Below are 22,639 nucleotides of genomic sequence, written 5' to 3' on the forward strand. Positions count from 1 at the left end.
AAAGGGAAGAGTGCAGCAGGCAGCCGAGGGGATTAGAAAAGGGAGAACGTTCTAAATGGAGGCTCCTCTGGGACTGGCCCACCCTGCAAGGGCTCTGGCTCTGCTCTTCTAAAGTGCCTCTTGTTAGGGCCAAGATTTTAGTCCCCGATGCTCAGGCACTGGTACTGAGCCCCCTTCCCTCTGTAGCTTCTCTGGCTCTTTTGGCTTTTAATCCAGTGCTAGAAAGTGCATGTTCATAAGGGTACAGATGCCTCACGCACTGGTAGTGCGACTAGAATTTTGTACCCTTGGACTTGGTCTCCCAGAATCCCTTTCCTTTCGTCCCCACCTTCTGTCCTTACATTGTAGAGATAAAACTATCTGTAACTCCTCCCTCTCTCTGACCTCTCACATTCTGTCTCTCTCCTCCCCACTTTTTCGGTCTGGGTAAACTCCTCTTTACTCAGGCTATCACGTTCCTCTACTTCAAGTGATGATTAATAAATCTGATAAAAATATAATATTTGGAGTATTGAATATTTTAAATCTGACATTTCTGGCTACCACTTCGGGAAACAAATTCTCAATGTTTTTGTTTTTTACTCAGATAGCCTTTTAGTAAAGACAGTAAACTTGGGGGGGGGGGGGGGGGTGGGACTCTGCCCACCATGAGAGCCGAGAGCTTCTCTGTGCACTGGAGTATTGGATATTAATTTTTAATCTTACAGTTGAGGGATCTCTTTATCTGGGAGAAGCTAACACACCCTCCCTCACAAGACTTTGTCTTAGTAACAACTCAGAAGAGTGAGGGCTAGGCAACAGGGATAAGTGACTTACACAGGGTCACACAGCTAAGAAGTAACTGAGGCCAGATTTGAATCTAGGACCTCCCATTTCTAGATCTAGATCTCTAGATCTTAATCCACTGAGCCACCCAGCTGCCCCCCTTTCTTTACTTTTTGGAAAAAAGAGCCTTTCTCCCAAGTAGATTAGTGCTTGGTTGTGTGATGGGTTTGTCTGAGTCTTTGTGAGGGTATCCCTAGTTATGGATGTTCCTTTCGAAGAGCTAGCAGATATCTACAGAACACCCCTTCCCATCCTACTCTTGGATTTAGACTGAGCCACATTCCTTTAGGTTATAGAAAAGGGGAGGGGGGAGAGCCTGCCTCCCTCTCTCCTCCTCACTTCTGTAGCCTCATGAAAAGAAGGTGCAGTGGCCCTGGAGAGGTCATAGATCCCAGGGGAGACACTTGATTGCCCGGAGCTTCTGTTTCCTCCCCTAAAATGGAGGTGTTGGGCCACTGCTCCCTGGCTCTTGAGGTCCCCCCCCCCCAAGCCATCTGTTCTAAGAGCTCTCCCAGCTGTGACAGGAGCTAATCTGAGCTCGGTCCCTCCCAGCTCTGGCATTCTGTGTTCCAAGGTTCATTTCAGATCAAACTTCCTCTATTCTTTGTTGGAATGTTCTTTCCAGTTAAGATCTTCCACTATTCTTCCTTCTAAGCTCCGTCCCTGGTCTGGCACTCTGGTGTGTGGTTTCTGGCTGTGCGGTGTGGTTGTGGAGTTGCTTGAGGCATGCCCAACTCTCCCTGACCCCATTTGGGGGGATTTTCTTACCCAAGGTTCTGGAGTGCTTTGCCATTTCCTTCTCTAGCTCATTTTACAGATGAGGAAACTGAGGCCAACAGGGTGAAGTGACTTGCCCAGACTCTCATAGTACGTGTCTATGGCTAAATTTGAACTCGGGTCTTCCTTACTTCAGGCCTGGCTTCCTATCCACTGTGCCACCTAGCTCTGAGATGCTGTGTTATAATGGCCCTGAGGATCTGTGATGGTCCCTTCTGGCTTGGGTGAAATTTAGCAAGAGGTGGCTTAAGTGAAATCAGGGGAGCAAACAGATGAATTGCACATGGAAGGTTTAAGAGTCATGGAGGCAGAGAGGCAGGGGGAGGGGTCCCAGGAGAGCTTCATGGAGGTCACAGTCAACCTCAGCTTGAAAAGAAGGGAGAGGGTTCAGTGAGGGACGTGGGCTGGAATCCCAGATTTGCTATTTATTATTCAAAGAAATGGGCATGTCTGAGTGCTGGTCTGGAACGTGGCTTCCTTCATTAGAAAAGGCTCTGCTGTCCTTGGCAGCCCCTTCCAGCTTTGGGTTTGTGAGGCCAAGAGGTGAAGTCACTGATGAGCAGAGGGCCTCCCCTTCCCCCTGGAGGCTTTTGCTATGGGACCCAGCTTTAGGGAGACCACACATAGAGGATGCAGGAGGGGGCAGCACCCAGGGAGTGAACAGCTCCCCATCCAGCCAGGAAGGGAATAACTTGATATGTGGCAGGTGACCCGCTCTGGAGGGAGCTTCATTTGGCTGATGTGTGAAGGATGAATGGGTGGCCAGTCGAGGCTGTGGAGGCAGGCAGGGAGGCTGGAGAAGAGACAGGAGTCTGCCAGGCTAGCGGCAGTCGAGTCAGATATTTATTGGAAATCCTTTTATCATCTCAACTCTAGCACGAACATCCCCTTTCCAAGAACAAAAAGAGAAGCTCCAAATCTCTCTTCTGTACCCTCCGGTTGTTCCTTTTTAAGCAACTTCGGGATCTTCTGCCACTCTTCCCTCAGCACAAAACAGACTATTGCCTGGTGTGTACTTGTTCCAAGACAGAAGAGTGGTAAGGGCTAGGCAGTAGGAGTTAAGTGACTTGCCCAGGGTCACACAGCTAGGAAGTGTCTGAGGTCATATTTGAACCCAGGACCTCCCATCTCTCAGCTCATTAAGCTAGAAGGGATATTCTTAGAGTGCAGGTCTAGCTCCATAACTACCTTGATCAAACAACTGTCTTGGCTTCCTGTTGCCTCTAGGAGCAAATACAGGTGCAGGTAGCTCCCTGCCTTGGCTCCCCCCTTTCTTCTTTCCACATTGGTTCTGTTTTTCTCACTCTCATGTTCCAGCCAAACTGGTCTGCTTTCATTCCTTCACTCAGGACATCCCATGTCCTGCCTCGGAGTAGGGAACGCGCCTTCCTTCCACCTGTCTGTCTGTCCGTCCATTCTTCCATCCTCTGATGCTTTCCCTCCCTTCTGCCCCCTCCAAAGCGAAGCAGCCCCAGTGGCTCCCTGTTCCCTCCAGGATCAAACGTAACCCGTTTGCACGTTATACCTTTCCTGCCTTCTCCGGCTTCTCCATTATTAAGTCTATCCACCTGCCCTTCCCAGCCCCCTGCCATGCCCCTGGTGCTCAGCCCCACTTTGGAAGCCCTCTGCCCCCGGGCTTCAGCACCCCACGTCAGGCCCGCACCCGGTGTCTTCATCCCCTTCCCCTCCCTCGGAGATGCTCTCCCGTCTGTCTTGTCTGCACCGTGCATGGACCTCGCTGTTTCCATGCCATTCATTCCCCGCCAGGCTGGGAGCTCCTCAAGGGCAGAGACTGTTTTCCCAGCACAGCCTGGCAGAGAGTCAGTGCTGCCCCTGCGGCCCCTGCTGCCGCCGCCACTGCAGCCCAAGATGCTAATTGGACAAGGAGTCTCTAATGGCTTTGCCCGGTGCTTAGCACAGGTCTTGGCACAGAAGAGGCACTTGCTAAGTATTGACTGACTGACTGGCCTGCCATTGGCTTGCCCCAGCAGCCAAGCCCAGGGCTCCACTGTAGGAAGGGACCTGGTACCCCAGGACTAGAGTATGGAGGCCGGGCACGGGACTGGCCCGTGTTTGCAAATATTAACTCATCTCATCCTAGCAACGACCCTAGGTTGTAGGTGCTGCTATCCCCTTTTACAGAGGAGGAAACTGAGGCACAGAGGTGTAGCAATTTGCCTAAGGTCCACTGTGTAGTAAGTGGCAGAGATGGGCTGTACACCCAGCTCCTAATGTCAAAGCCATTTGCCTTGCCACTGAGGCATCCTGTTCCTTCCTTCCCTCCCCACCCACCTGAATGAAGTTAGGGAGAGGAGATTCGAGCTTCCATCCTTTTGGTTTTTGCATCATCTGCAGTGGTAGGTTCTCCCTGCACTGCACTACCCCCCCCCCCCCCACACACACACACACTGAGGCTACATGAGTAGTTCTGGGCCTTGGTGCCAGCCTCGACAGTATACCTCCCCCTTCCCCATTCTCTCTCCCCTCCCTCCAAGTCCGTGCTGCCAAGCTGGGGAATCCAGGCTTCCACACTGGGCTTTGGCACCCCTCCATGTCCCTGATGCCCTCAGCCCTGTGCCAGCCAGCCTGGTGGCTCAGGAAATGTGAGTTTTCTGGCAGCGGGTAGCGAGCTCTATCTTTGCTGCCTTTGCCTTTTCAGCCTTCTTAACTTGTCTCCTCAGGGAACCTCTGAAGGGACTGATTGGGGTTTTCAAAGGGAGAGGCATCGAATGCCATTTTTCTGGTGGGGAGGACCACTATGACTGGTTCCCCCAGTAGTATAGTTCAAAACTATTCTCCCATTCTTCCTGATAGAGTTGAGCTCTGGGGATGGAACTCAGTGGGCCCCTAGAGCTCAGCCCCCTTATTTTACAGATGAGAAAAGGAAGGCCAATGATAGGTGTCAGATCAGGAGTTGAGGGAAGAGGAGAGCTCATTCCCCGTTTTTCCCACTAAACCATCCTCCCTTGCAGAGGCACAGTGGATAAAGTACTGGAATAAGAATCAGGAAAACCTGATTTCAAATGCTGCCTACCTGTGTGACCTTGTGTAAGTCACTTCATCTCTGCCTCAGTTTTCCCATATGTAAAATGGAGATAATAATAGAGCCTATTTCCCAGAGTTGAGGGTCAAATGAGATATTTGTAAAGCACTTAGCACATCACCTGGCACATAGTATATGCCCAGCCTGCCTTCCCTCCTCCTTTCCTACAGAGATTTATCCCATCATAGAGTTGACAATTTAGGTGGTGAGACAAAAAACCTGGAAAAAGGTAACTAACCCTTACTGTCCATCTTAGAATCAATATTAAGTATTGGTTCCAAGGCGGAAGAACAGTAAGGGCAGAGCAATTGAAGTTAAGTGACTTATACTGGGTCACACAGCTGGGAAATGTCTGTGGTCTGATTTGAATCCAGAACCTCCTGTCTCTAGGCCTGGATCTCAATCCACTGTGTCACCTAGCTGAGCCCCCAACCCCACACCTACCTGGTCCTTGCTGCCTGCTCTCATGTGCACTGGCCATGGCCAGAGGTCTCCAGGTGATGATCTTCCTGCCCCATGGGAAGGCTTGGAGCCTCCGCAGAGCTCCTGGGGCCTTCTCTGGCCGCTGCTGCCCCTCCTCTGCCAGGCCTGGAGCGTCAGAGTCAGTCAGAGGCAGCTGTGCCCTCCCCTGGCCCCATGGAGGCTGGTATGCCCTGGAGAGTACCAGTGCTGCCGCCGCTGCCTTTCATTTACTCTCTTCAAGGAGAGCCCATTCATTAGAAGGCCCTGGGCGGTTCCTGCCGCCACCTGTTTCCACTTGCGTCCCTGCCCCAGCTCGGTGGAGGAGGCAGTCTCTAAGCTTCCCAGCTTCTTTTCCCATCTGAACCCAACAGAGCCTCCTGCCTCTTCCTGGAGCTATCTTCACCTTGCTCAGGTGATGAGGTTATTCAGCTCCTCCCCTGGGATCTCTTCAGTGCAGGGATTCCCACTGCCGGAAGCCCATCCTGAGCTACTAGGGACAGCGACGGTCAGTGGACCAAGAGCCATGCCGAGAGACTGGAGGTCCTGGATTCCTAGCTGTGTGACCTTAGGCAAGTCACTTAACCCCATCTTCCCAGCCCTTCCTGCTCTTCTGCCTTGGAGCCCATACTCAGTGTCAGTATCAGTTCTAAGACAGAAGGGGTAAGGGTTAAAAAAGCAGTTCCTCTACCCGCTTTGAGGCACTCCCAAGCGAAATATATGGGCAGTCTCTTGTTTATCCCTCACTCTCAACAATAACAACAAGGATAGTAATAATAATAATAGCTAGCCTTTACGGAGCACTTAAGATTTGCAGGTTGCTTTAAAATAATGAATGGATTCCTGGGAAATAGCTGCTATTATCATCTCCATTTGGCCAGTGACAAAAGTGACAAGTGGAGTGACTCGCTCAGGGTGACAGCTAGTAAATAAATGTTGAAATCTGGATTCTTTGAACCCTGGTCTTGGGGATGCTCCCTACCAACTACCTGAACTTGCTTATTATTGTAGCATAGTGGGCAGAGTAGGACTATCTAGCTTCGCACACCACCTCAGAGACTCAGAGGGGAAGCTCTCTCAGCCTCAGTTTCCTCATCTGCAAATTGAGTCCTTCCAGGTGTCTCGTTAGGCTTCTGGGCTCAGCTTTAATAAGGCTCATCTTTTCCTCCTCTGTGCCTCTGCCTTCCCCTCTGAGTGAGTCCATTTGAAATTCTTCCATCCCCCTCAGTGATATTAGCAGAATCCTGGTACCCAGCCCCGGGGAGTAGAAGGATGAGTCCCCAAATAAGGCACTGAGGTAGTGAGTCAAGTTGGCAGTGCAGCTTGTGAGCATCACAGTCCTGGGAGTCAGGCATGAAAAATTCTCTAGACTTGTGCACAGTCATGCAGCCAGGCTTGAGGCAGGATTTGAACAAGGTTGTCCCCACTCTGGACAGCTCTCTGTACCCTAGCGGCTGGGGAGCAGACAGAGCGAGGAAAGAAAGGCTTCTAGATGGGGTGAGTGCCTCATGGTCCCTGGGGTGTCTTTGGGGCTTTAGTGACCAGCATGGCGTGTAAGAAGTGTTTGGCGATTGAGGGATTTGGAAGGAAATGTGGCCTTCAAGGAGGCGCTCCTAAAGCATAGAGGAAGGGTATGGAGAGGCAGGTGAGGAGAACCAGAAGCCAGTTCTCTTGTGCTAAGTCTAGATGGGAGGGCTTTGGAGGGATGGCAGTCTTGCCCTCTGGCCATCCATGTCCAGGGCTTTTCACCGGAAGGGAGGGAGTGAAGATTTGAATGACAAGGAAAGAATGCATCTAGGCAGTTCCAGGAGGCTTCTTGGTCCAGAAAACTTCCTAACAGGAAGTCTGTGGCATTTGCAGATCTGAATCTTGGCTCAGGAAGCCATCAGAGAGATGACCTACCCCCTTTTCACTTTCTAAATGCTTCCCTTCTATCTTAGAGCCAATCCTATGTATCCAAGAAAAAGCAGTAAGGGTGAGGCATGAGGGTTAAGGGATTTGCCCCTGGTCACACAGTTAAGAGGTGTTTAAGGCTAGATTTGAACCCAGGACTTCCTGCCTCTAGGCCTGTCTCTCAGTCCACTGAGTCACCGATGCCCCCTCTTGATTTTGTAATTGCTATCATTTGTTTTCATAAAACCCAGCTTTCCCAGTTTACCTGCTTGGTGTTCTCCTCAAAGACCCAATCTTTATAATAAGAGAGCAAAGCTGACCAATCCTCCAGCCAAGGCAGACACTGCCTGGAGTGTTCCATGTCCACATTCCTGCAATGGCTTGCCATTTCCCTCTCCAGCTCATTTTGCAGATGAAGAAACTGAGGCAAACAGGGTCACATAGCTAGTGAGTGTCCGAGCTTTTAATTCCTAAAAGTGAGTTTTCCTGATTCCAAGCCCAGTGCTCTATCCACTGGGCAACCTACCTGCCCCCATCTGAACAAATGCAGCTCGTAAAGGAATTTGGGGGGATGTTGTTTGCTTTTACATGACTTAGATTTTGACCCGTGTCTCTCCCCATCCCCAGAAAGCCATCCTTTATTACAAAGACTTTGTTTTAAAAGAAGAAAAGGACAGAAAGAGAAAAAGTTTAGCAAAAAGAATACATTGAACACATAGGGCACGTGCAGCTATTTTTCAGGATCTCCTTTCTGGACCTCATGCTTAGCCAGTCATGTTATGCTTCCTCCCCCCCCCCCCCATTCAGTTTGCACAGACGCCCTTATTTTCTGCCCCCAGGCTCATAGATAGTCATTTCTCCAGCCTGCTAGACCTCAGCCCAGCCAGAATTGCACTTTCTGAGTTTTGAGTCTTCCTATTTGTTCTTGGACCTCTCTGCAGGCCCTCCCGAATAGCTGAGCCGCTCCAGTGGTGTCATTTGTCAGTGTCAGCTCCTCTTGGGGGTAGCTGGGATGTTAGCAGCAGTTTGGTGATTCCTCTGAATTCTTGGAATGTCTGGATCCTTTCTCGGGGCCACTGGTCTTTCTGCGTGGATCCGGGCCATTTCTGGCGAGTCGGACCTTTCCTTGGTTCTCGTCTCGCTGTTCCCTGTTCGTGCCTGCTTCCCGTGAGTCTCTTTTGCCTCCAGGAGGAGCCTTGTTTAACATTCATTGGGTTTGTTCATTATTCCTTTATTGCTGACACTTCAACGTAACTTCCCAGTCCTCTGCCATTGGGACTCTGCCTTCTATCTAAGAAGTCCACTACAGCAGAGCAAAAGGATGCCTTGAGTGTGCCCAGCTTGGTGCTTAAGAGGCTGCTCATTGTTCCCTGAGGATGACTTGGGGGAGTCTAGGAAATGAGTGGGAAACATCACTGACATGCCAACTTGTGCCAAGCCATGGGGAGGGGGATGTTTGTCAAGAGAAACCAGGTTAAAGGAGTGACTGGGCTCCCTGTTAACCCAGCAGCAACCTGTGCCTACATGGCAACTACTGTTGGTGCATATTAAGTGCTTTATCCATCCATCCTTGACTGTTGGGACTATTTGGCAAAGGAGCTTTTCCCACGATTAGAAGAGAAGCAGTCCAGGTGGAAAGGGGACTAAAAAAATAGGCAGCAGGATCTCTTGCTATTTTAAATTAATATCCTGTTCTTATTTCTCCCAGAGAGCTCTCTCTCATAACATGGGGAAGGGGACAAAATGGAGAGGCAAAGCTAACCATTGGATTGGGAACTCCTTGAGGGCAGGGACTATAGCTTTGGCTCTTAGCACAGTTCCTGGCACACAGTAGGTGTTTAATAAATGTCTGTTTCTACTACTAACCAACAAAGGAACTCAGGCAACAGACTAGGCAGTGCTCTCCAGGTACGTTCTCACTTGTTTTGTACTGGGCTTTGTTGACCTCATTATACTGCTTAAAGTCATTATGCATTGCTTCTCTAGTTCTGCTCATTTTGTTTTGAATCAGTTTCACTTAATTCTTCCTGGGCTTTTCGGAATTCTTCCCAGTCACTGCTTCTTACAGTACAATGATGGTATTGCTACAGCCCAGTTTAATGTGAGGAACCACCACTTGCTGGAAGTGCTCCTGTGCTTATGTCTGCAGGCCCTTCTCCCTCCTTTGTGGGGTCATTGATGTCCTCTTTGGGGAGATGAGCTTCCTTTGCTTCCACAGAAGTTCGACTGTAAAGATTTTGATAAAGATGGGACCTTTTCCAGGTAGCCCTGCCTTGGCTTCTTTGGTGAGTTCAGGAATCTCTGGCCAAAAAAAGGTTCCAAACATTCTTTTTCATTCATGTTTTCTTTTTCTTTCACATATATTTCAAAAATAACATTATCAACCAATAAGAACATTTCAGTGTACCAGGTGAAAAAATTGTATAAGAAACTGGGAACTCTACTTCAGATATTTTCAGGTTAAAAAAACAACAACTTTCTGTTTTAGATACTAAGTATCAGTTCCAAGGCAGAAGAGTGGTAAGGACTAGATTGGGGTTAAGTGACTTGCCCAGGGTCACACAGCTAGGAAGTATCTGAGGTCAGATTTGAACCTAGAACCTCCTGTTTCTAGGCCTGGCTCTCTATCCACTAAGCCAACTAGCTGTCCCTACATATTACATTTAAATGGAAGTAACAGAATTGCCTTAATTTGTGTAGCCTTCTGAGAAAAAAAAGAAAATTTTGATTTTCTTGTTCTTATTTTAAATGTTTTATCATTATTCTTTTCTTTTTTCAAAGAAAAGATTAATATCTTTTGGTTTTATATTACCGAAAGGTCCTCCTGTCTCCCTTTCATGTCCCCATCCAGAGACCCATCCTATAGTAACAAAGAATTTTTAAAAAGAAAAAAAAAAGAGGAAGTGGAAAGAAAATCAGCCCAAGCAGCCAATACTTTGAAAAAGCCTGAATATTGATAAAATGTTACACTTCTCATGGGCTGCCTCCCCCCACACACTTCTGAAAAGGACTTGATAGGTGGGTGGGGGAAATCTCATCTCTCCTCTTTGGCTTTGGTCTTATTCTTTGTAATTTTGCAACATCCTTTTTCAATTGTTTGGCAGTTACTCTTCCCAGTTACATTGTTGTCATCCAAGTGTGAATTAAGGTCTTAGCTTAGCTTCCTTCCTTCTGTATCAGTTCATGGAAGTCTTTCTAGGCTTTTTGTTTTCTTCAAATCCATTATTGCTTACTACACAGTAATGTTCTAATAATTGAAATGTTCATGTTGGTTGGTAATTGTTGTTTTTAATAAAAATATAAAAGAAAAAAGTAAAAGAAAATGTAAATAAGAATGTTTGGAACCATGTGAAAAAAGTGACTGCATTTACATTGTTCATACTCTTTCTTTCTTTGGCTAGAGATCCCAGAACTACCTAAAGAAACCCAAGCAGCCCCCTCCCCCCCAAAAAAAAAGAACAATTTGGACTAATGCTTATGTGCCAACATATATTTAGCCATTTTCTAATCTTAGGCAATTGATCTTCTCTCCTTTTTTCCTGTATCTACAACTCTGCCTAACAACTCACAAAATCCCTTCCTCCAAATGAATTTAGTCAAGTGAGGCAATTCAACATAGTGGTCATGTTGTAAACTGTATGTTTCCTCTTGAGCTTCCCATCATTCTGCGCCTCCTCCCCAAAAGGTCAGCATCGTGCTTCTTAGTCAGCGCTCGGTCCCTGCTTTTTCAATATTCAGTGCCTTCTAGAATGTTTTGATTACTCCACAGTTCTAAAAAGAGTGCCCCTGCCTTCCCACAGTCCTTCCTACAGGGATTGTTTCACCTTTTATCATCAAATTTATAAGTGATTCTGGCAATCTAGACTGTAAGCTTATTATGCTGCTTTGTGGGAGGGAGCCTGGTTGCTTAGATCTCTCTCTCCACTGACTGGCTGGCTCATTTTGATGCATCTCTCCATCCCTGTGCTCTCTCACTGGCCAGAACGAAGGTGGCACTGCCCATTTATGACTTAGACTTCCACTAATCGTGATTAGCAGAAAGCATTCCAGAAATCCTTGTCCCTGAGGCAGGGAGGAGAGATTTCCCAGAGTCACTGAGGTCTTGGAGATCATCTAAGCCTCTCAGTTTGCAGGTGAAGAAATACTATAATGGACCAAGTTCTGTGCCTGGAGTTGGGAAAACACACAGATGGTGAAATCTCTGTAACTCTGGGCAAGTTGCTTCTCATCTCTTGGACTTACCTTCATCACCTCCAAAATGAACTAACCCTTTAGAAGCTCCCTCACATGGTTATAATGAATCTCGAATGAGATGTTACCTATAAAGCATTTGGTGTTATCTAAAGTCCTAATGCGGTCAGCTGCTGCTGTTAGAGTTATTGATGGGAACTTAGATTTCGAGGGGACCTCAAAGAGCCATGTGGGCCAAGCCCCCTTTTTGTGGATGATGAAATGAAGGCCCAGAGTGCTCAGGGGGTCTTTGGGGCCACCAGTCCCATCCCTTGTTCAATTTTTTATTTAATTGTTATTGAGTCCTTGACAAACATCATGCTAAGTGGGCACTTCCATGTATTTAGAAGCCCAGAAAAAGAGAAATATTCTTTTGTGGGTGTGGATGCTTCCAGAGAAAGAACTGACGAATGGAAATAAGTAAGACATCGTTTTCTAGATAACTGTTTTTGGTCAGATGATGCCCTCTCTAATGGGGAGGGTGGCAGGAAGGGAACTTAACTGGATGTTATAATGCAACAAACATGTTCCTTAGTTTGTTTTTTATAGCAAGTTATGCATGGAACCAGAAATCAATTGTGACTGGTCCAGGGTCATCCAGGCAATAATGAGCAGTGAGTCAAGGAGAACCCAGGTCCTTCGATTCCAAATCCAGCATTCTATTGTTCTATTTCCTAAGCCATGTAGTAGTGGATGGGGATGGTGGTGCCCATCCACATGGCCAATAGCAAAATGATGATGCAAACCCTTGTCTTTTTTTTTTCTTCTTCTCCTGATAGGGGTGGCAGCGAGGTAACCACTGTCTCCTATGGCCAGAGACGGAGCACCAAACCTCCTGTTGCCCCTTCCTTCTTTTGTCCGGCTTGTTCTAAAGTAGGGATTTATCCTTTTCTTGAGATAGCTTGTTGGGAGTCCCCTGGTTGGCGTCTGCCCCTGGCTCCAGCTCAGATGGTCAAAGAGCCATCATTTGTGCTTCCTGTCTCTCCTGACTGTGGCGAGTGGAGCTGTAGTGAGCCCAATCCAGCCTAGCCCAGGCTTGTAGGGACGTGCTGTGGGAGGTGTGTAAGCACATGCAGGTGAGCCTTATGGGCTGCCCTGAGGTCCTGGTGACAAGAGATGTGACTGGGAGCCAGATCTCCTCCATAGGACGATGGCTCCTTTTGGTTCAGGCAGTCACCTTGGAGAGCTACAGCCGTGTTCTTTGGCCTCCATCGAGAGTGGATTGGATATTGGCAAATGGCCCCTGGGGCCCGGAGTGTCTGGGTGGGCAAGCTGGAATCCTGTCGGAGATGGGTGCTTTGGTCTCTGCTTCTAAAGAACATGGCAAAAGAGGAGACAGTGCAGAGGATGCCTGCCCCGCGCCTCTGGAGCAGGAAGAAGTGGATCTCCTTGGAGGGGGCCAGAAGAATTTGGCTTGTTGCCCAGGCAGACCTTTGGCATAGTGGTCACACCTAGTACTTGTGTGTGCTTGCAGGATGTGGGCGTATCTGGCTGTGTGGCTTTCTCTTCAGAGAATCTGCATGTGTGTACAGGTTTAAACTGTGTGTGGGTGTGCGTTTGTGCTTCCACACCCTGCATCCGTAAGAGAGATGACGGCTTTGCTCTGTGCTTGGTTGGCGTGTCCATGACTGCCATGCGTGTGCATGTGCGTGTGTGTGTGCATGTGTGTGGGTCTGGGTCTGGATCAGAGAAAGTCAGTCAGTGACTGCAGCCTGCCTGCCTCTTAGGAGTATATACTGCTGTGTGTGGGGGAAACACACACACACACACACACACACACACACACACACACACAGAATAGGATGGGTAAGTGAGGACTGCCTGAGTGCAAAAGAAGATTGCAGAGCACGGCTTTTTGGCCAGACTTCTGGGAAGGGGAAGTGACCCCCAAAGAGGAATCTTGCTTAATCTTCTCGGTGTCCATTTCCTCCTGGGAGCCTCCCTTCGGCTTCCTGACCCACTGAAGAGTGGATCCATTTGTCTGTTCTTGGGTTCAAGGAGACTTGCATGGATTGCTGTGGCTTCTTCCTTGGGTTGCTGGGAGGACTGGCCAGGGTGACATGTGAAAGTGCTAGAGAAATAGAGCTGGGAGTGGCCAGTCCTGAAGGGGAAGTGCTGACCTCCGTGGGTTAAACGTGACTTTGGGGAAATCACGATTCGAGTCAGTTTCCTCATCTGTAAAGTTGGAATAATGGGCGACGGCCGAAAGGTGCTGAGATGGGGTAGAAGTAGTTCAGGATTTGGAAGCAGACAAGCTGGTCTGGAATCCCAGGCTCGCCCCTCACCACCTATGTGGGCTTGGCCAAGTCACTTCATATTTTGGAGTTTGACTTCTTCAAGTAGAACAAGAGGGGTTTGGACTAGAGCTCAAGTCTGTGGTTCTGTGATCAATCCTCAACCCTCAGTGGGGCATCTCCCAAGACTAGAGAGATGTACCTCCCAGAAGTCCACAAGACTGGCAGGAACCTCAGTGCCCATCTAGAACAAACCCTCCACTTGCAGATGAGGAAACTGAGGCAGATAGCAAAGCCCTTTCTGATCAGTCTACTTTCTACCTTTCCAGTTTACTTCTAACTTAACCTCCCCTCCATACTCTGGGATCTGTTGCTATCGGGCATTATCGAGCACTCCATCTCCTAACTCTGGGCATTCTCCTCATCTCCCTCATTTCCATTTCCTGGCTCGCCTTCAAGCCTCCACATGAGTCTCACCTTCTGCAGTAAGGCATTCCCAGGCTCACTCATAGTGCCTTTCCTCTGAGATTATCTCTGGCTTATCCTGTCTCTATCTTGCTTAGACACAGATGTTGGCATTAGACTGTGCCTTCTTTAATAGAAGGGGCTGCTCTGGTTTTCCAGTCTACTAGCCCTTAATGCTTGTGGATTGGACCTGAAGCAGCTTACCCAAAGTCACATGGGCATAGCAGGGATAAGATATGAACCCAGTTACTCCATGTCCAACTCCCTTATTTTACAAATCAGGAAACTGAGGCCACACAAGGAATAAGTAATTGAAGCAGGGAAACCCAGGATCCCATTTGTGAGTATTAAGCTATTCATAGCAGGACTTCTTTGGGCAGAAAGCGTGCTAGGGCATTCTGGTCCTAACTCCAGTATGTCCAGGACACACTCCTCTCTGTCCAGAATCCTTAGCCATCATTCAATGCCAGCACTCTTCTTCTGAGGGAGTCCCAGGCTGGCAACCTGTCTGCTTAGCACCAAAACAATTACGTTGGGCAAGGGGGTGGGGGTGGGGGCATCTGGGCGGAGAATTTGGAGAGGACAAGGGTTTCCCAAACCGGTCTGACCACTGGCTCTCCCTTGGGAAGAACTTGGTTGGAGAATTGCCCAGATGACTGTCTTAGGTGGGGCCCAGCTGCTGTTCTGTAGGGTGGCAGTCCTGTCTGGAGACTTGGGCTCAGGCCCGACTCTCCAAGGCCTTGGGTCGGGGCCAGGGAAAGGGCAGGGGGAGCCAGGATCCCAGTGAATGTTTGTTCTCCTTCAGAGCTAGCAGCACTCTGGGTTCCATGGTCCAACCCAACAGCTAACCCCTCTTACGTAGAAGAAAAACAAGCCACAAAGAATTTGAGATGGCAAGTTTGGTGCCAGAGCATGGATTTGGATCAAGTCAGTTAGCTCCATTAGGTTGTCCATTCATGCCCGCAGAAGGTAGTGTGTGCCTGCCACCCCTGAAGACAAGCATCTGGGTTAGGTGGGGCTGGGAAAAGGGTGTTTTGGAATCAGAGGAGCTCAGTTCAAGTCCTGCCTCAGCCACTCCGGCTCTGTGTGCCCTTTGGTGTTTGTCTTCCATGGACCTCGGATTTCTTCTCATCTATAAAATGGGAGTGTTCGAATAGATGATAGCAAGGCCTCTTAGCTCGAGATCTAGTATCCTGGGACCTCTCTGGGGAGGTGGAAAAGGGAGATGTGTCACTAGCTTGGTTGGGCTTGGAGCAGTGGCATCAGTCAGACCGAAATAAATCCCTGTGGCTGCAGAGGGACTACATCGATTTCTGGTTTACTTTGTTCAACATCTGCATCTGCTTTGAGTCCCCACTGGGGACTGCCCTCATCCTCTGGCTGTGCTTGGGGGGGGGGAAGGGGACAGGCTGGGAAAGTAGGGTAACTAAGGCACAAGAACAGAAGGGATTTAAGAGCTACGGGGTGGGGCTTGGGCAGATGGACAAGGAAAAGCCTGGGAGTGCTGGCTCATCTAACCTGGGAGAAAGGAGAAAGTGTACCCCCGAGTCCAGATTGTAGTATGAATGGAGAACCCCTCACCATTCTGGGGGTCTCTGGCCAGCTCTGATCCAGCACAAGTGTAGAGATTTGGAGACCACGAGGAGTTTGGGAGGATGTTCCCTGTTACTCCTCGGACCTGAGGACTAACTGGACACTACTTGTAGGACCCACCAGCAGACAGAACCCAGGGGGCATTTTTAAGGACAGTGGTTTGTGGAAGCTGGATCAGGGGCTTGATAAGAGATTTCAATCTAGAATGGAGGGAAGGGATTGACTGTAAGTGTCTGAGGCAAGATCTGAACCCAGGTTTCCTGACACTGAGTCTGGCACTCTATCCATGCCCTAGGTGGTGACATCTAGTCCAACCTCCTTCATTTTACAAATGAGGAAACTGAAGACCAGAATGGTTAGAAGACTTGTCTAGGATCACACAGCTAGGTATCTGGAAAGAGACAAGTATCTGAACCCGGGTCTTTTGTCACCAAGGCCAGTTCTTTATTGACTGTGCTAGACTTGTGTTTTTAACTTTTTGAGAGCAAATGGGTTTGTTATTGCAAAGCATTTTTTTTAAAGATCAAAAACCATTTCTGGTGTATCTAAGGTGCCACTGAATTGACAACATAATTACACATGAGCTTGGTGGGAGGTTGGGCATGGTTCATGCATAAATTGTGGTTGACCTATTCATTTATTTATTTTAAAATTGTAAAGCTAGTACCCAGCACAAACATCCAAACATAGGATTTTGATACAAAGTCAGAGTCCAAATTATTTGTAATTTGTTAGGAGGTATGCATTTTAACTTCCTAATAACAATGCCCCCATGAACACTTAAGAAAACTGCTAATACGGTTTGCTGGCAGTCTTCTTTTTTTGTTTGTTTCATTTCCATTGTCCTTTTATTAAAGCAACATTTATTAAACACCTACTGTGTGTAGTAGTACTATGCTCAGCTCTTTGGTAACACGAAGTGGAGAACAATGAGAACGAATCCTTGGAGGCTAACATGTTTTCATTTTGTCTTTGTAGCCTCTGCTCCTAATAGGTGCTTGTCAAATTGAGTGGAACCTGTATACAGGTTATATCCCCCCGTAAAATGTAAGCTCCTTGGAGGGAGGAGAGTTTCATTTTGCTTTTGAATCCTCAGCACCTGGCCCAGAGAGAGCATGGCATGCCCTTGTTACTGTTTAGTTCTTTTCTACTCCAAAAATGCTCCCCCAAACAGTTTGGTTCATATGGGAATCTGACTTCTCTCTGTCTTTGACCTCTTGGAAGAGGAGCATGAAGTCAAAGGGAAAGGGATGATCTGACATTCTTTCTGCCAGGTGGGCCTTTCTAGTGTGCTCATAGAGGCAGGGAAGCCTCAAGAGGCTATTTGGGGTCAGAGAGTCATCTTTGCAAACACAGTTAGTTTATCAAGCTTCTTCGTCTGCTCTTTAGTGACATTTCAAGCAAGGTCCACAGGTAGGAGACGTCAGAAGAAAGGGCAGAAAACGTCACCGTCTGGAAAGTACACGTGAATCACTCAGCTGTCTTTCCCCCCTCGGAGAGAATATGTTGCTGCATTTTGATCTTTTGGGGCTCCACTGAGGATCGGGGCAGTATACTTCAAGGGAAATGGATTGGCTTTAGATTTGGATAACCTGGCTTGGAATTCTTTGTAGCCTCAGAAACATGACTTTCCTCTGCCTTGATCTCTCCATCTTCAAAGCAAAGGGGCTGGACTAGATATCAGAAGATCCCATCCAGGATTTTAACAATAGTTATATCTACCTTTTTTTTTTCCTTAAACCCTTATCTTCTGTCTTAGAATCAGTAAAGTGTCTGAGACCAGATTTGAACCCAGGACCTCCCATCTCTGGGCCTGGTTCTCAATCCACTGAGCCACCTAGCTGTTCCCTATATCTAACTATTAACGCAGGCAGTTTTTATTTTTTTTCAGTAAGCCTTTATGGCTTTTGTATAATGCAAGCCTGGGAAATGGAGGGATAGAGAAGTAAAGGAAGGTGGCCACATGCTGTGGAGGGAGGGCTGGTTTAGGGTTCAGAGACATGCAGGGAATCCATGGAAGCAGGAGCAGGAAGAAGAGCATGTGGGGCCTGGACACAGAGCCAGATGAGAGAGGATGGACGACACACAGCGGTCAGACACAGACGTGGTGCCCAAGCCCTGGAGAGAAGGAAGACAGACACGCATGTAGGCTGGTGGCTAGATTAGGACAAAGGTCTCCTCTCGGCACTGGGGATCTCGAGCCGCCCCGCCCCCCCCCCCCCAATCTAGACGTGGTGGCCCAAGTCCTTCTTTTGGGGGGGTGGGAGAGGCAGACCTGTACAGTCGAATTCATAGCTGTGCTCTTTTGGAACATGGATTTCTTTCAGAATTCTTTAGGCAAAGTCAGGTAAATATATACAAAGTGAGAACCGCCTGTAAATAATAATCAGACACTATTATTCATGCGATAGGTACAGAGGTGGTAGGCAGGAGCTGAGACTTCAGACAAAGTTTCTTATTGATGCTTTGAAAAGAAAATAAAGGCCTCCTGACTGCCTGCCGGAATGAATGGAAAAGGGTTCAGGAATCCCATTCCAAGTGCCGGGGATAGATGCTCCCATCCCTGCTCTCCAGGAGCTCCCGCACGTTCTAATAGGCAGAGACAGTGACGTCAAGGAGGAGCAGGAAGGCAGAATTACTCTGAAGTCTGGGGGATGCTGCATTCAGCGGGAAGGTTTCGCGCCCGTCTATCCTTGTCGCTTTTCCTTTCCGTCCTGTGGTCATCGCCCCCTTCCTTGTACATCAGCCCAATGTGAGTCTCCCAAGGTGGCCTGAATTTTCCAAATGGAGCCATTCTTCTGATTCGTACGCCATTCGTTCAGCCATCCTCAGGATGACGGGCAGCCCTTTGAGGTCTTCTGTGAACCACCCCAACAGGGTGACGCGGCCAGACGTAAGAGGCCCTTTGGGAGTTTCTTCACAGAGATTCTGTTTCAGTGCCCCCCCAAAGAATCCAAATTTGAGGGTAGACATGGATTAATCTGGAAGGACAAATCGCTCATTCAGCATGTTAACTCTTTGAGGCCGGAAGGGAGGCGACTGATGCTGAGATAACTGTGGCACAGCTATCCCAAGCCAGTCCCCAAATGAGAAGTAGGAGGACACCATCACCGAGCGCAAGAAACATCTGTAAGCAGCTGGAACTCTAAGCTCCCCTGCCTGCTAGGCTCAGTGAGAATTTGCTTCCTCAGGACCCTGGGAAGTAGCTATAGCAGCCCTTCTTGTACTTGATTTACAGATTAGGAAACTGAGGGCTCAGCAGGGAAGGCACTTCCTCGCACTCACACTGCTAGGGCACATCAGAGTTGGGTTTTGAACACAGGCCACCCTTTACACTGAAGCGTGTGCTTACTTGCTGCTGGCTTGACTGAGGAGTAACAGAGTGGAATCTAGTGGAGAGGCCAGTTCAGCGGCCCTGACGATGAGGCCAATCTGACCAGGACCAGTTTTCCAGAAAAGTATTGCCCTTCCCCCTGTGGGCAAGCAGAAGGGGGGTCCTGCTGTCTAAGGACATTTCTTCTGGTGACCTCAGTTGTATTGTTCGGGAATCCCACTCATTTGTGTCAAATTCGAGGCCCATCAAGTCCAACTCTAGTGTTAACAGATGAGGAAACTGAGTCTTGAGAGAGGGTAAGTGACATGCTTCGGGTCACTCAGTTCTTTAGTATCCTCTCCAGGGCAGAGCACTTACTTGACCTGGGTTCAGAGGATTGCATGAGACACTGACGGCCCTTTCTTTGCTGATTATCTCCAGTGTATCTGGTCGAGACACAGTCATGTGTTTATCAACTTCCTCATTAGACTGAGCTCCTAGAGGGCATGGACTACCTTCTGCCTCTCTGTATCCCCAGTGCTCATAAACATGCACTGACTGACAGAACCTGGGCAAGTCGTTTGTTCTCTGAGCCTCAGTTTCCCCATATGTAGTGTGAGGATAAAAGCATGTGCTGCCTGTAGAGGAGTTTTGTGAAGAGCAAAACAAAGCGATATAGGCAGGCAAAGGGCTTCTGGCTAGATGAGGAGGAGGCTGGCCCGGAAGTAGAAGGTTCTTTGTGGAAGGGGAGGGTGAGTGACAGCTGACCCAGAGCTGGAGCGGGAGGACCACTTGATTTGGGAAAGTCGGGGTCGAGGCCCTTTCAGAGGCACCAACGAGAGATGGATTTTTCTGAGCATTTGTCTGTGAAGGGGGAGGAGAGGTACAGGTACATCTGCAGAGCGGCTTTTAAGGCTGGGGAGGACCTACACAGGCTTCTTCAGCAGGAAACGAGCCAGCCCAATGGAGACTGAAGAAAGGAGACAGCAATAGGTTCTTTTGGAGTCATGGGGCTGATGTGTGGGAGAAGGAAGAGCCTTAGCTCCTTAGACCACAGGGCTGCCTCTGGGTACAGGACATCTTAGACAAGTGTTGATGCCTCCCCCCAAAGGGCTTGCTTCATTTTTTGGTTTCTCCAGGCATAAAGTAGGTGCCTAATAAATGCACGTTAAGTGATTGCTGTAAAGGGGGTGGGAGCTGGAGAGGAGGAGAACTCAGCAACTGGTGATAATGTTCTCATTAATGCCGTCTGTCCGTCGTGCTTGCCTGAAGAGGTGGGAGCACTGAGGGGAGAAGGGAAGGTTTGGAACCGTCACTGAGGGACTGGCTGGAGCATCAACCAGGGAGGGGGCCAGGAATCACTTTGCTGACCCTCGGGCCCAGCTGAGATTCTCCAACATCAATTGAAGCAGGCAGACAGCTCACAGGAAGAGGACTCGAGGGATCAGAGCTAGGACCAACACAACGCTGAGGTTTCCCAGAGCAGGAGCGGTGGCCGGACTAGAGAGAGATTGGAGTCTGGCAAACAGTGTCGGGACCAATTGGCTCACTAAGGAACTGGGATTGGGAAAGGAGGAGAGTAGCCAAGGCTCCTTCTGGAGCAGGAGAAATGTCCAGGGCAGCACGGAGCTGAAAGGGAAAGGATGTGAGCCTGTGATCTCTGGCAGTCTGGGGTCTTCCGCCTTATAATCAATAGTGGGTGTTGGTTCCAAGGCAGAAGAGTGGTAGGAAAAAAAGAAAAAAGTGGCCTTCGTCCTTTCCAAGGCTGGCCTCCGTGCCTTTGGAGGGGAGCTCCTTTTAGCTCATCTTCTTCAGCAGATTGCCCCCTCTGTCATCTCTGCTCTCTTGCTTATCTTCAGCCTCTCCTGTCTCCGGGGTCAGCATGCCCACAGCTTCCCTTCTCCAGAAACCCCCGGCTGATCCTCCTCTCCTTGCTCTCATTCTATTTCTCTTCTCTTATGTCTCATTTTCTGGAGGAGGTCATCTCCAGGCCATGCCTCTGCCCTCTTTCTTCTCACTGGGTGCTCCCCACGTTACCGGTGAGCTTTTTGAGAAAATGCTGTTTCCTTTCTTACTTCACCATTGATATCCCATGTATCTCTGCCTCCTCCTCACGTTACCCAACACAGAGTATCTGGGGGGTGGCCAGTCATCGTGACTCATTGCTACACGGAGAAAGCCTGGAAACCTGCTCCGTGTGTAACCCTCCTGGCCCTCCCCTCCATGAAGGGGTGGCTTGGCCTGTCTCCTCAGCTCGGTGTGCTGGGCCACGGTTGGTCTTTCCCTTTACATTGTTGTCCTCACAGGGTATACCATTTTCCTGGCTCTAATTCCTTTCTCTGTATCAGTTTAGAGAGTTCTTTCTAGGTTTCTCGGTGTTCATCACAGCCAGCACTTTACAGCCCAGTGTATTCCATTACCTTCCTATACGGTGGCATATTTCCCCAATGATGGGCTTTTGCCTTGTTTCCACTTAGCAATCGCCAAAAGGGCTGCTTCTTTGGAGGCAATGGGGGCCTTCTTCTCAGTGGCTTCCGTGGGGTTTGAGCCCCCCAATCAGGAGCCTTTCCCCAGCCCTCAGTCTTCTTGACCTCTCTGCAGCCTTTGACGCTGGTGATCACTCTCTTCAAGGTGATGCTCTCTTCTCTCTGGGTTCTCAGGACCCCTTCTCTCCTGATTCTCCTCAGGTTTCTGGGCTGAATCTTGCTCAAACCAGGGGCACTCGAGCTGGAGGTGTCCCATCAGACGGGCTCTCTTTTCTTTCTCATCCTCTGCTACGGATCTCATTCTCATCTCTACATTGACAGTTCTCAGATCTCCCTGAACTGCCTAAAGCTCCCTGGCGACTGCCTTTCCTGGTGTAAGATTAAGATTAATATCCAATAATTCCAGGTATTAGATTTTATAAGATTTATGAATAATCTCTTGAAATAGAGGAAAAGTCTAGCGTGAGCAGAGAGAGAGAAGAGGCGTCATTACAGAAACCAGACCTCCAAAATGTAAGGACAAAAGTGGGGCTCTGGGTAACGGAGTCCTGGCCTACGAAATGCCAATTACACACTGGTTCTCCCAGCCACAGTCAATCTGTTGCCAAAGCCTAGTTTTTACCCTCAGAGCATCTCTCCTGCCATTGCTACCCCCCTGGAGCGAGCCCCAATCCCCTCCTCTCTGAACAAGTGAAATAGCCCCACTGGTAGCTCTGCCTGCCCCCTGCCTCTCTCCAGGTAGCTGCCAAAGTGATTTACCTAAAGCATAGATCCAGCCGGGGCCTGCGGTGGCCAGTAAACCTCAGTGGCTCCCTGTCTTCTTCAGGGTCAAATGTAGAATCCTCTGGCATTGAAAGCCCTTCCTGCCATCCCATGACACTGGCCTCCCAGCTGTCAGAGAAACAAGACACTCCATCCATGGCTGGGCTCTGGGCATTCTTTCTGGCTGGTCCTCATGCCTGAAATAGTCTCCCCTCTCATTTCCACTCTCTAACTTCCTATAAGTCCCCAATAGATAGCCCCCCCCCCCACCCTTAGGAACTCTTTCCCACTCCCTCTCAAGCCCAGTGCCTTCCCTCTACCAATCCTTTCCTATTCATCTTGCATCTAGTGTGCACATCTTTGTTGGCTTAGATTGGAAGCTCCTTGAGGGCAGGGACTGCCTTTTGCCTCTTGTTTCTCCAGCACTTGACTTGGCACAGTTAGTTCTAGGTACATTTTGGTGCGGGACCCACCAAGATATCACCCAGCAGCTAGAACTCTGAACTGGAACTGGCAAATCCGAGGGGTGGCCCAGTGACCTGCCTGACCCATAACAGAC

General features: G+C 48.9%; 1 protein-coding gene across 5 annotated transcripts in view; it reads left to right on the forward strand.

Moving 5' to 3' along the window:
- The window catches only part of TET3 (tet methylcytosine dioxygenase 3), a 109,357-nt gene that overhangs the window by 36,782 nt on the left and 49,936 nt on the right, over window positions 1-22,639 (forward strand). The gene's annotated exons all lie outside the window — the stretch shown is intronic.

The sequence above is a fragment of the Monodelphis domestica genome, chromosome 1, assembly GCF_027887165.1.
Source record: "Monodelphis domestica isolate mMonDom1 chromosome 1, mMonDom1.pri, whole genome shotgun sequence".
Classification (NCBI taxonomy): Eukaryota; Metazoa; Chordata; class Mammalia; order Didelphimorphia; family Didelphidae; genus Monodelphis; species Monodelphis domestica.